The sequence below is a fragment of the Hypanus sabinus genome, chromosome 15 (assembly GCF_030144855.1).
Source record: "Hypanus sabinus isolate sHypSab1 chromosome 15, sHypSab1.hap1, whole genome shotgun sequence".
NCBI lineage: Eukaryota > Metazoa > Chordata > Chondrichthyes > Myliobatiformes > Dasyatidae > Hypanus > Hypanus sabinus.
The window spans coordinates 10537501-10549827 of record NC_082720.1 but is presented as its reverse complement, the minus strand read 5'-3'; the positions used below and the strand labels follow the sequence as shown (position 1 = coordinate 10549827).

The window sequence follows — 12327 nt, the reverse complement described above, 5'->3', positions numbered from 1 at the left end:
AGCTAGTCCCATGCGCCAGCTTTTGGCCTGCATCTCTCCAAACCTTTTCTATTTGTGTATCTGCCCAAATATCTTTTAAGCATCATAATTGTATCCACATCTACCACTTCCTCTGGCAGCTCATTGTATTGTCCACCACCCTGTGTGAAAAAGCATTCTTTCTCAGTCTCCTTTAAATTGTTGCCCCCCCACCCCACAACCATCTTATATTTACTGCCTTTCGTTATTGTAAGCTCAAGCCCAGCATTTACAAGCACTATTCTACTCACTAGTTTGCATAATTCTGAATCAGAATCAGATTTATTATCATTGACTTAGATGGCATGAAATCTGTTGTCTTGTGGCAGCACTATAGTGCAAAGATATAACATTTCTATAAATTACAAGAACAAATAACTAATGCAGAAATAGTAGTGTAAAGCATAGAAACAGACCTCTCGGACCACAATGAACAGCAAGGTACATAGTGTTATTCCTTGTTCAGAGATCTGATAGTGGATGGGAAGAAGCTGTTTGTGAATTGTTGAGTGTGGGTCTTCAGGCTTCTGTATCTCTTCTCCAATGGTAGTAACGAGAAGAGGGCATGTACGTTAACACAGAAATTCTTTTGCAATTGGTCAGGTAAGCAAGTGAGCACTGCAATCTTGCGCTACAGGTACTGGAGGGAAGAAGTAAATAGACCACAGGCCCTCCAGCTCATGATATTGTGCTAACTTTTTAACATACTCTAAGATCAATCTAACTCTTCCATCCTACATAAATCTATATTTTTCTTTCATCCATGTGCCTTTCTTAAATGTTCCTAATGTATCTCCCTCCACCACCACCTCTGGCAGGACATTCCAAGCACCCACCATTCTCAATATAAAGAACTTACCTTGCTCCCGATACCTTCCAACAATCACCTTAAAATTATGCCCCCTTGTATTTGCCTTTTTGACCCTGGGAAAATGTCTCTGGCTATCCAGTTTATCTGTGCCTCTTATCTTGTACACCTGTCAAGTCCTCTCATCATCCTTCGCCACAAAGAAAAAAAAATCTAGCTCACTCAACCTGTCTTTTTAAGTCATGCCCTGTAGTCCAGGCAGGATCCTGGTAAATCTCCTTTGCATTCTTTCTAAAGCTTCCTCATCCTTTCTATAATGAGGTGACCAGAACTGACCACAATATTCTAAGTGTGGTTTAACCAGGGTTTTATAGAGCTGTAACATTATCTCATGGCTCTTGAACTCAATCCTCTATCTAATGAAGGCCAATGCTCAATACACCTTCTTAACAACCCTATCAACGTGTGGCAACTTTAAGGGATCTATGGATGTGGATCCTAAGATCCCTCTGTTCCTCGACATTGCTAAGAATTCTGGCATTAACCCTGGTATTTTGCCTTCAAAATCAACCTTCCAAAATATATCACTTCACGCTTTTCCAGGGTAAACCCTGTCTCCCACTTTTCAGCCAGCCCTTGCATCCTGTCAATGTCCTGGTCTATATTCTTAGTGTTATTAGATCTGGAAGTGATATCATCCAGGAGCTTCTTCAGAAGTCAAGAATGAAGTGAAAATTTTATGGTTACAGCTGTTTTATTAGAAGTTCATCACAGTGCAGATCAGATGGGTTCCATCTATACCAAGAAGCAATACAAGTAAGGACATAACTTGAGTAATAACTTCCCTTTTACACTGCAAACCGCTCTGAAGCAGTTTAGATGAGAGACCTGTGAGCACGTTCTGACTGAGTTACACGTTAGTGATGCACACCAAGAAACCATAGAAACATAGAACCAAATATGCTTCAGATTTCTAAAGTTTTCAGGCAAACAAGTGATTATACAAACATAAACATGTGCAAAGAAAGCTAAAACTACAAGAGAAAACACTAATCAATAATCTTCGATCCTAATCCAACAGTGTGTTGAACTAAGTTGACTGAAAAGCAACAGGCATCCAAGGTTCAGTGCTCCAATCCCCTGGAGTATGTTTAGCTGCCACTGTCCCCTTGAGACTCAGACTGCCAATTATAACCTACAACATTCCTTCATTTAGCGTAGTCGCTTCAGCCCCGGACTTTGAGGCGAGTGATCCCAGATTCGAAACCGGCCAGCTCCTTGCACACTTTCTATCCGCGCTGGGTTGAGTATCGAGCTAGCAACTCGGACTTGTAAAAAAACAGACAAAATGCTTAAGAAACGGCAAGGCTGCTGCCAGATATGCCACAAGGTGCAGAATGAAATAACCTAAGCTAATGTTCCTTAATATAAACTCCGTACTTAAAGGTCTTGTGCTGACCAGTCAGTGATCAAGCATAGGAGTTCCAGTTCCAGTACTACTGTTTGAGATTTTACCTTTGGATTTTGTTCATGGTGTCTTGCTTTGAGTCTGAGTCTGAATTATTCTAGATCTTTCTCAGCATTGTTATCCACCTTCCCTAGGTCTCTCATTACAGTATGCTTGAGCCATCATGAACCCAGCCGGGTATGAATGTCTGCAAAACGCATTAGCCGACCAGGGAGCAATTGTAGGCAAACATGACAGTATGCTTCAGGAGATCTTCACCATTATCCACATACTCACCGACGGCTGCAGGCCAATACTGAGCTCAGCCGGAGCAGGCCCCATTTCCAGGCAAGTTCACGCTCAGGCTCTGTCTGTACCCGTGAGGGATGCTGCCCCTACTGGTACGATAGTAACCCCGAAGTATGTCGCGGATTCCTGTTACAGCCATCCAAGTTCCCGTTGGAACGTAGTAAGGTAACCTATACCATGATTACTGGGAGAGCCCTTGCCTGGGCCACCTCACTGACAGAAGGACCCTGCCAAGTAATCGGCCCAGCGGCGTTTTGACATTGGTAGCTGGAGGTGAGGGTAACTTCTATTCTCAGCCCTTATGTTGCAAGTGTCCTGAGCCTGTGTGCCAAGCTTCTCTCCTCTACATTCTTTGTTTCTCCAATCTCTGTTCCAAGCTGTTCAAGTTGTAAGTTCCTGGCTTCCCAGCTTCAGGGTCCAATGACACAGGTCTGCGTAACAACTGAGCGCTTCAAACAAGCTTATCAATAAAGTTTGTTTGATTCAACAAATCAGCATTCAAGTGTAACGCTTACGTGATTGGCTGGTGTATGTCTGGGGGAAAATTTGTCCACCCGCCAAACTGCGCCTCCCGTATATGTGGATGCTGTGAAATGTACACTAGTACAAACTCACACACACAATATCAAACCGCACACCATGTACGTTTACAGAATACACTTTATAAATCTTACTAGAACTAAGTGACTAATAGCGATATGATATATGTGAAAGGAAAGAAAAGGCGCCAGAACTTATCAGGGTTCAGTCCATTAGTGCACAATCGTTGGAGCTCAACCATCAAAGTCTCCGGTCCACTATTTGATCTTCTCCAACCTCCATGACCCGCGTGCCTGGGACCACCCTCGGTGATCGTCCAGCAGGGCCTCCAGCACTGTCCACCTTCCTTGCGATCTCCTCTCCAACTCCCCAAAAATCCATGAAACCACAGCTCACAGACCGACAAAAGAGAATAACATCTATCCCAATTGGTTAACAAATGAATATAATTCCCATTATCAGTTATCATAACCCAAACAAGCTGCGAGAGAAAGCACTCTCTCTCCAGTTAGCATAACAAAGAAGCCATTTTGATTAACATACGCAGTAACATAAGAAATCCTTTACACAAGACAATGGTGTAAATTTTGGAGGAGCCCAGCTCCAAAAGTTGATCGCTGGCTGGACTGTACAAACACACAAGTAAAGTAGCCCTATCAAGAGTAAACTACCTTATATTTAACCCCTTGATGAAAGTCATGGTACAGAATGTAAAAACTGAACTTCCATGTAACAAATGAAACAGACCTACAGAGAGCCGGATAGCTCAGCGATGAGATAGCTCCCAATGCTGTCTCAATCTGTAAAATTGACAGTACAGCCTTTGTATTCTAAATTGCCTCTGGAAGATTAGTGAAGAGCAAAATACAGTGAGCAAGCTCCTTCCAGGATCCTTCCCTAGGTTTCATGTTTTCAAGGACTCGAGTTTCCGGATCTCAAGGCTTTTAATCAGTCTGTGTCCTGGTCTAAGCTTTCCTGCCAGAGCAGTCAAGGTTCTCAAGGTTGTCAAAGTTCTCTAGGTTTTCCAAGGAGCTTTCTCAATGTTTCCATGTTCTTCCCATCTCGAGGGCTCCTGAGCATCTCTTTCAACTTTCCCTGGTTTCTCAGTCTCTCGAGTTCCCCAAGGCCTGCTGCTTTTTATCACTTACAAAAATATCACTGGCTTCAGAGACCGCCAAGCTCATGTTATGGCATGATCGCAGCCTCCAGTTTTGGCTCATTGGGGCCTCTGCCCATCTGTTGTCTGGGTTCTATCTGTAGACCAATGTATAAATGGAGAGGGACAACAAGGGCCTAGACAGAACATTCAGGTGTCTAGCCTCGGGGAGCCCTATCACATGGAGTAACAACCTGATTTAGTTAGAGCTTGAGCACAACATACTTCACCATTTGTCTATCTGAATGTCCCTTTTTGAATGCCAATTTGAGTACTGTCCCCCACAATTCCCAAGACAAGAAATGAAGGTGAGGGTTCCATTAGCAGACTAACTGGTCCAGAGATGTCACCAGAAATGGGTTAAAGTGAGAAAGGCATTGCGACCCAATTCATGGCAACAAGAAGACTGGGCCCATTGCAGAATAAGACAGGGACCTGCACTTCTCAGTTCGCAGGACTGGCTCTCAACTAGAGGTCTCCCTTGGGTGTTGAATCCATAAAATTGAACTCTGTTCAAAATCCTGCAACGTGTCAACCCAGTTATCTATCCTCTCCAGCTCCCAAGCACCATGAGGATTCACCTCACATTCCCATGTATACTGCACCAAGCCCTTGAGTGCCAGACTCTCGGTTCCAGTTCCCAAACCTCCTCTGCCTCCCAGAATTATTGAGGGACAACCCACCTACGCATTCTGGTGACTTTTGGACGCCCTCATTGTATGAAGTAAAACTTGTGGATTGTGAAGGATAATGCCAGGAAGAGAAAAGCTGGATTCCTTCATGGGGCATCCTGGATCCTACCTTGACAGAGGACTTTCACCTGCCCCATTCTGATCACCCTGGGCCATCAAGAGCCAGCCACAGGAGAGATGGTTCTGTCATAATCTCGACAGAACAGCTGCGAGTATCCAAGTTTTGTCACTGCAATTCCTTGGAGTAAGGTTAGCTGTCCCTTTAAGACTCAGATTGCCAATTATTGCCTGCAACATTCCTTCATGGAAAATCTGTAGTCAACAACTTCATGGTTAAGCACTCAGTGCTTAATAGTAGCAGTTCCATTTGTGATCTCAACTTTGGCTTTTGTTTGTGTTGTCTTGTTTATTCTGAGTCTGAGTCATTCTAGACATTCTGTCTTTTGATTCACTACCATCCTTAGCTCTCTTGTTATGCATACAGTATGTCCATAGTCCTCTTGTTACATATATAGTATGTTGAACTCTGTTTCTACTAAATTATTCAAAAACCCGTAAAAGGTTACTGATCTTAATGATTAACCTTATTCCTCTTTCCATACTCTCCAGTTGCCTGACCTGCTGAATATGTTCTGTTGATAATACTAATTTGTAGTTCTTTGTTTGTTCATTTTATTCTGAGTCCTGTCCTGGCATTGCTTAGAAACTTTTAAGCTGGCACCAACTTGGTGAGAAGTTAATGATTAGTAACCTTCTTTCCATGTTCTCCACAACCAAACAACATATTCAAAGCTAAAAGTTATCACTGACAGAATCCAGTTTATGAACTCAAAGAAAACACTAAATCTCAGAGTTTGTGGATCAGCACAATGAATATCTGTAAAGTTTTTGCAAAGCTGTTATACATTATGAGAAAGGGAATAAGAAACAGAAGTTAAGTCAAATCCATCCTCCTTGTGATATTTTTTCTCATTTGTGCCGCCTGTTGAGTGAAGTTTTGAGTTGCCTCTATGCATTTGGATAATTTTGGACAAAAAACTGACAAAATTTCTCATCCATTGAACAATTAATCTTTTTCTGAGTTTTAAGGTGTGGCTTTCCAAAAAGAACTTGCATCATAGAGTTCTTTACATCACCCAAGATAATCACAACACTCCATTCAATGCAGTATTTTAAAAATATATAGTTTATGATATAGAGAACAAGGCTGTCAATCCACATGAAACAATCTTCCTAAAGCAAATGGATTAGATAATCTATTTTAGACTCTGGCCTAGAGCTAAGGTTGTACCAATCATGAGGAATCTTTGCTGAGTTTTCACAGGATAAAGCTGAAGAAACTTTGACGTTAGAGTAGGTACTCAGGATCTCAGTCTAACATCTGTCATACAAATTCAAAAAGAATAAAATATATTTAGTTAGTTTGTCTCCCTGATTGCTCATTTACTCATAGCTATTGTAGTTTGAAAGGAGGAAAGTAAAAGATGAAGTTCTTTATCATATGCCAAGATTGTTGAAAAATTTAAATAATAAAGTTATCCACCAGACTGAAAAGGACACCTACTGATGTGGTAGGAAAAGACAGGATTAATATTCCTCCTCCTAAGCTTCTTCACTGCAGTTGAATTTTGGTTGTTCCTGAATATTAATTAATATCGTCCAAGCAGTATTGCTGGCAGTGCTGTAGAAGGCAGAGCACTGACCCAGTGCTCAGAGAGGTTGCAGCAAGCGGAAAAACATAGTCGGCCACAGGTGGGAAGGTTGAAATGAGAGTGACATGGGAAATTAAAATGGCAGGCACTTTTCTAGTGTGAACTTAGGCAGAAAAATAACCTGTTTCTATAGTGAATGACTCTAAGGAGTGGGAGCAGACTTCAGCAAATGGAGTCGAACTATTTATGGCCTGGCAACAATAACTCAGAGGAACTGTTGGCTGAAGAAAAGGGAAGCCAGATTGGAAGCAATGATGTGGAAGGAAGCATTTTTAGAATGAGGGTGCAGACCTACCAACGTTGGTGTTCTTCCATGACTTGGTGCCATGCTTAGAATAATTTTGTTGTTGTTGTTTCATATAGCCGGTGTTCTTCTCTTCACAGTTCTAATTGGCTCTTGTCAAGCCACTCCTCGAGTGAAGTGTGGCCCTGGAGGGGCAGATATGAGTCTGTCTGTTTGAGAGCCAGGGTTGGATCAATCTTCATCTAGCACCTCATCCACGGTTGTGGGTAGCCCTGAGCTGGCATCGCCTGATGGAGTGCTTGAAGCATACAAGCCTCCACGCAACGTCAACAAGTTGATCCAGCATAGAATAATTACATCCATGTAATTGTGTTATATTTTATTATGCAAGGGGGTATTATGTAGGGGCAAGTTGCTCTTGTGGACTGCCATAATTAATGGGGCATCTTAGCAAGTAAAATGTTGTAAACCTTTGGACTTTGGTGATCCATTGAATTATAAATGGCAGTTTGACATTTTAGGATATTGTGTCCTTCGGCAAACCCAACTTCAACAAATTCTTCTCTTACATCAAACTTTGAACCCTTATTGATGCTTCTCAAGAAATTCAGGCCATGGGAAATATTGGGGCCAATGAGAGAGACGCTTTCTTCAAATGAAGTGACAATGCCCTTCTATAAGAAATAGCTGACACAATTCCAGCTGGAGCAGTAAGATCATGGCTTGTCTCTTCATCACGAATTCATACAGCCTGGTAGCAGGAGGTCAAAAGCTTGCTCAAGGCTTAATGGAGCTTGAGCTGGAGCCTCAAGCCTGGAGCTTGCTCAAGGCTCAATGGCTCTGCAGTTATTTCCACTAATCTTCGATATACCTCAGACGATATCCCAGACACTAGTCTAAGACAGACGCACACATCCAAATCCCGAACTGTGAATTAGTCAAGGAGACACACTTGATCTTAGCACAAATCCACAATGAAAATATTGAAAAAGTAATCCCAATCTTGATGATTATTAAATGATTCCTAATGGAAACTCTCTGTGTATATTTTTCTGAGTGTGAATGCAAAGAGACTGTGTTCTTGGATTTAAATAAGAACACTGTTGTAGCTCGGCAAAATTCAGTCCAGTTTACACATGGAAAATAGCCTCCATGAGAGTCATTGCCTTTTGTAGAATAAGTTGTGGAACAAAGATGACACCTTCAGAGCAATAGAGGGGAAAAGTGGTGAGGGGAAAAGTGGTAAAAGGAAAATGCAAAGGAGTTGGAAGCTTTGTCATTAACAACACTCTTGTACAGGGAGTGCCGAATGAGTTAATACCAGCAGAAAAATACAAAGTTTTATCATTAATTTGATCACAAACAGCACAGTGTGCAGTCCTGCCATAACAACATCATTACTTCATAAAATGATTGTTCCTCTGCAGAATTTACACTAATGAATGATTTAGGGCTGGGTGGGAACTATTATCCACCATGATTAAGGGATATTTTCAGCCCCTGGAGTACAGAGGCTAAATTGCTGAATCTCACAGAGCACACCAGAGCACTCTACATAACTATGTATTTTAATTCAAATACCTTGGACGAGATGCCATAAACAATCATTATATGTTCAAAAACTACTGGAGGAATCCAAAAGCCATTTTTCAATAATCTAAGCTGGTTGTACTGGTGCAGGAAGCAGAAGAATTATTAAGGCAATAGGATCAGTAAATTGTTATCATTGTGTTTTTAAAACATCAAAGCTCCTCAAAGCCAATGGATGTATTTGGTTGGTCCTTATTTTTTTCCCCGTGGTATCTTTTCACAATCATGATGGCTCATAGTCATGAATTTCTCCTTTATCTGACTGGAGAGGATGGAGAATACCTCTGGGACTTTTACCAGTCTTGATTTGCTTCCTGTTTATCTTTGTACCACACTGTCCAGAGGACTGGGTGGTTACGACCCCCATGGCTTTGATCAGGGGAGTAGGCCTTGATTTGGTCATTGGAAGATTGATATTGCTGTATCAGGGTTTTCACTCAAATGACACACTGGGATCTGAAAGAGCTGATTTTTCCCAGTGTGACAGATAGCCTCAGGATTTGGTGACTGCAAGTTGGGAAATAAATTCTATTTCTGGTATATTTACTAGTGACTTTTAAAGGATTTTAGAAAAGAATTCATGACTAATCGGTCATGAAAATCTTCACAAACCCACTGAAATCATTAGCCTACACATTTCACCACATATACTAGTGTAACAGTGGCTTCATTTGGCAATTATAGTGTCCAGGTGGCTATCTAATATCTAATGCCAGTACGTTTAATGATGTGATAGTTGCCTTGTACTCCTCAGCAATGTGTATCTGGTGAAAATCTACCTTTCCAGTATCTGATGTCAATACAGCAAACTATGCAATTGCCCTCTATCATTTGGCAGTATGTCTGAAACCAATGTAAAAGCAAATCACAGGTATTTTTGAATTCACTAATGAATTTGACTTTACCAAGCCATTGACTGTGAGGCACCATCCTCAACTTTGGAGAAATTCTTGCATTTTCTTGCAAAGGCATGCAAGCTGTTATACTAACCTACAGGTCAACAACTGATCCACTCAAGCAAGGCTGAACATTGCCTTGACATCTCGCATTACATTCCTGCACCTTCCAACCAACAAGCTTTCTGCAGGGCTGGAACTAATCTGTAGCTCTGAGAGTTGACCACTGCAGTCGAAATGGACCTGTAGACTAACACTGATGTGGCAGGAGGTACTTAATAGCATGGACTAAGTGGTCGATACAAATTTCTCAGTGCCACTGAAACATTATCACTTATACTCCAGAGCACTCTTCACCCTAAATCTCAATGGTTGAACTACCAGCTTCTCATTCTGTCCACACTTCTCGAAGCTTCTCATCAGCTGTGTGAGTACAACCTCAATGACAAACACTGCTCAGTACCTAATGCTAACAGTGGCATTCTGAGTGCTCAGTTCTCACTAGCCAATGCATATATAAACACCATTTGATCAATCTCCGATCTTAATGCATATAGGGTTACTTTTATCAAAATAATGACATAGGACCTGATGTTAATGCATACTGTATATTATGATTTTGTGACTGAGCAGAGACTGGGCAGTACACATACAATGGCAATGCAACAGTGTTCATGATGTACAAATTTTAGAAGGCAACATTTGTGTTTGAGTTTTGCCTTGCCATTTGGGATTCTGTTGACAATATGTAATAGTGCCAATGCAACTGGCAACTTTTAATGCCAAAGTCTCTGTGATGCCAGTGTTATTTCTGATGCCAATACTTGAAGCTAATGGCTGAGATATTTGATATCTGTGCCTAAATGTACTTCATGTTTGCCCTGCTGAATATGGTACTCGTATGCTGTCTGTATGGCAAATTAAATCAACATCAAACTCGCTTTACAAAATGCAGTATCTAAGCTGGGGCTGATTGTGCAAAACTCCTGCAGATATTGGAGATGTTATCCATGACTTGATATCCACACCTTAGATGAAGTGAAGTTTAGTTTAACCAGCTAATGAATTGAAGTGTGGAATGTGCTGTTTAGCTGTTGATTCCAGCCAAGGGGAAGTTAAACACTTTTAATAGACCTGAAATCCATACTTTGCCTGGATGAGCCTTTTTAAAATACATATACTATTTGTACTGCTGGCTGACTTTTGGAACTGATTGGAATGATTGAGTTAACTGTTGGCTGTGATTCATATCTGTAAAAACAAGAAGGTCAGATAACATTAAATATTCTCAGGCTATTTTCACACAATAACTGCTTCAGTGATGTGAAAAGCCTTGGGTCAGTGGGAGCCAATAGTGGAGCACAAGCCTTTGTGCCTTCCTGAATTAACTCTGTCCATTAGTGGTGGGCTCATAGTTTTCCATTGCCAAACTGCTGCATGAAGCTGGCATTGAGTGGAAGGCCTTTCTGAAAGCCAGGGTCTAAAATTACCTTCACTTCCTCTTTGATTCAAATCGCTTACTGCCATCCAGTCTTTGCCTCAAAGTATGCAAGAATTAAATCTCAGACAGTGCAAACATTTCCCTTGAAATTTGGGGTTTGGGGAGAGTAAGAGGGGGTGAGTAATTTTCAGATTGACCGGGGTGGAATCATGGCAATTCACAAGCTATAGCAATGATTTTGGGAAGGGAACTAAGTGTAATACATCCCAGTCACCGTGCTTTCTGAATTGACTGACTAAACAATTGGTATGAATTGTGGGAATTACTGCTCTATAGCTTCCCAGTTTGCTAATAGTTTAGGGCTTGATATTGGCAATTTAGTTTTAGCAAGCACTGTTGTTAGTGCTTACTGAGAGATCTATTACCCCAGCACAGAGGCAGAGTTCCAGAAGAGGAGATCTCTGCTTGCTGTCACTACCCTGGTCCCACTATCATTGAGTCACAACACCATCCTTTTCTAAGGAATTTTAGTCCATGTTTTTTTAAGGCCATTGACTACAGCCATTGAACGTGTCTCCAATGAATCCAGCGACCTTCTTGCTCCCTTGCTGTAGGCATAGGGTGCTGAGCCAATCTGTAGGAGCAATGTGAAGTACCTTAGGCCCTGTGTGGAGTGCTTTAATTTATTTTTGTTCACAATTAGATGCAGAAGGAGAGTTATTTGAAAGAATTTTATTTTGTTCTAAGTTTGGCATTTATTTTTGTCCTGAAGCAGGAGCAGGACTGAGACATGTAATGGTATTCTGGATGAAAGCAATTGCTAGTAAAAAGGACAATGATGATTGGGTTTTCTGTGAGGGGATGGGAGGAATGGTTTCTCAATGAGCTGTGTATGGGGAGCTCTGGCAGCCTGAGGCACTGGTGGTTAATGCTCTTCCTCCTCTATAAGCCACTTCCCTTCCTGCTACAAGAGATGTAAGGACTGTTTCCACAGGACTGTAATATTCAAAGTTCAAAATAAATTTATTATCGAAGTACATATTTGCCACCATATTCAACCCTGGCATTCATTTTCTTGTAGCCATTCACAGTAGAATCTCTCTTTCGCTGCTGCAGTTGGAGGTTCTTACCTACTTCAAGCAGTGACAATTATACTGATCAGTGCCCAAGAAGATCAGGGTGAGCTGCCTCAATGACTATTGCCCAGCTACACTCACATGTACTGTGATGAAATGCTTCCCTCTTACTCTTCCCAGACTACAAATTACAAGGGAAATGTTTTCACTGTCTGAGATTTAATTATTGCATACTTTGAGGCAAAGGCTGGATGGCAGTCAGCGATTTGAATCACAAAGAAAGTGAAGGTAAGTTTATACCCTAGTTTTCAGAAAGGCCTTCCACTCAATGCCAGCTTCATTCAGCAGTTTGCCGAATCAACACTTGCCTAAGCAATACTTGGACCTGCTGCAATTTG

General features: G+C 41.5%; 1 long non-coding RNA gene across 1 annotated transcript in view; it reads left to right on the top strand.

Annotated features, from left to right (window-relative positions):
* The window catches only part of LOC132405296 (uncharacterized), a 91541-nt gene extending 83695 nt beyond the window's left edge, over positions 1-7846 (top strand). The window contains exon 4 of the long non-coding RNA XR_009515801.1: positions 7067-7846. This is a non-coding gene — a long non-coding RNA (uncharacterized LOC132405296). The remainder of the gene's footprint in view (positions 1-7066) is intronic.
* Positions 7847-12327: the final 4481 nt, after the last annotated feature.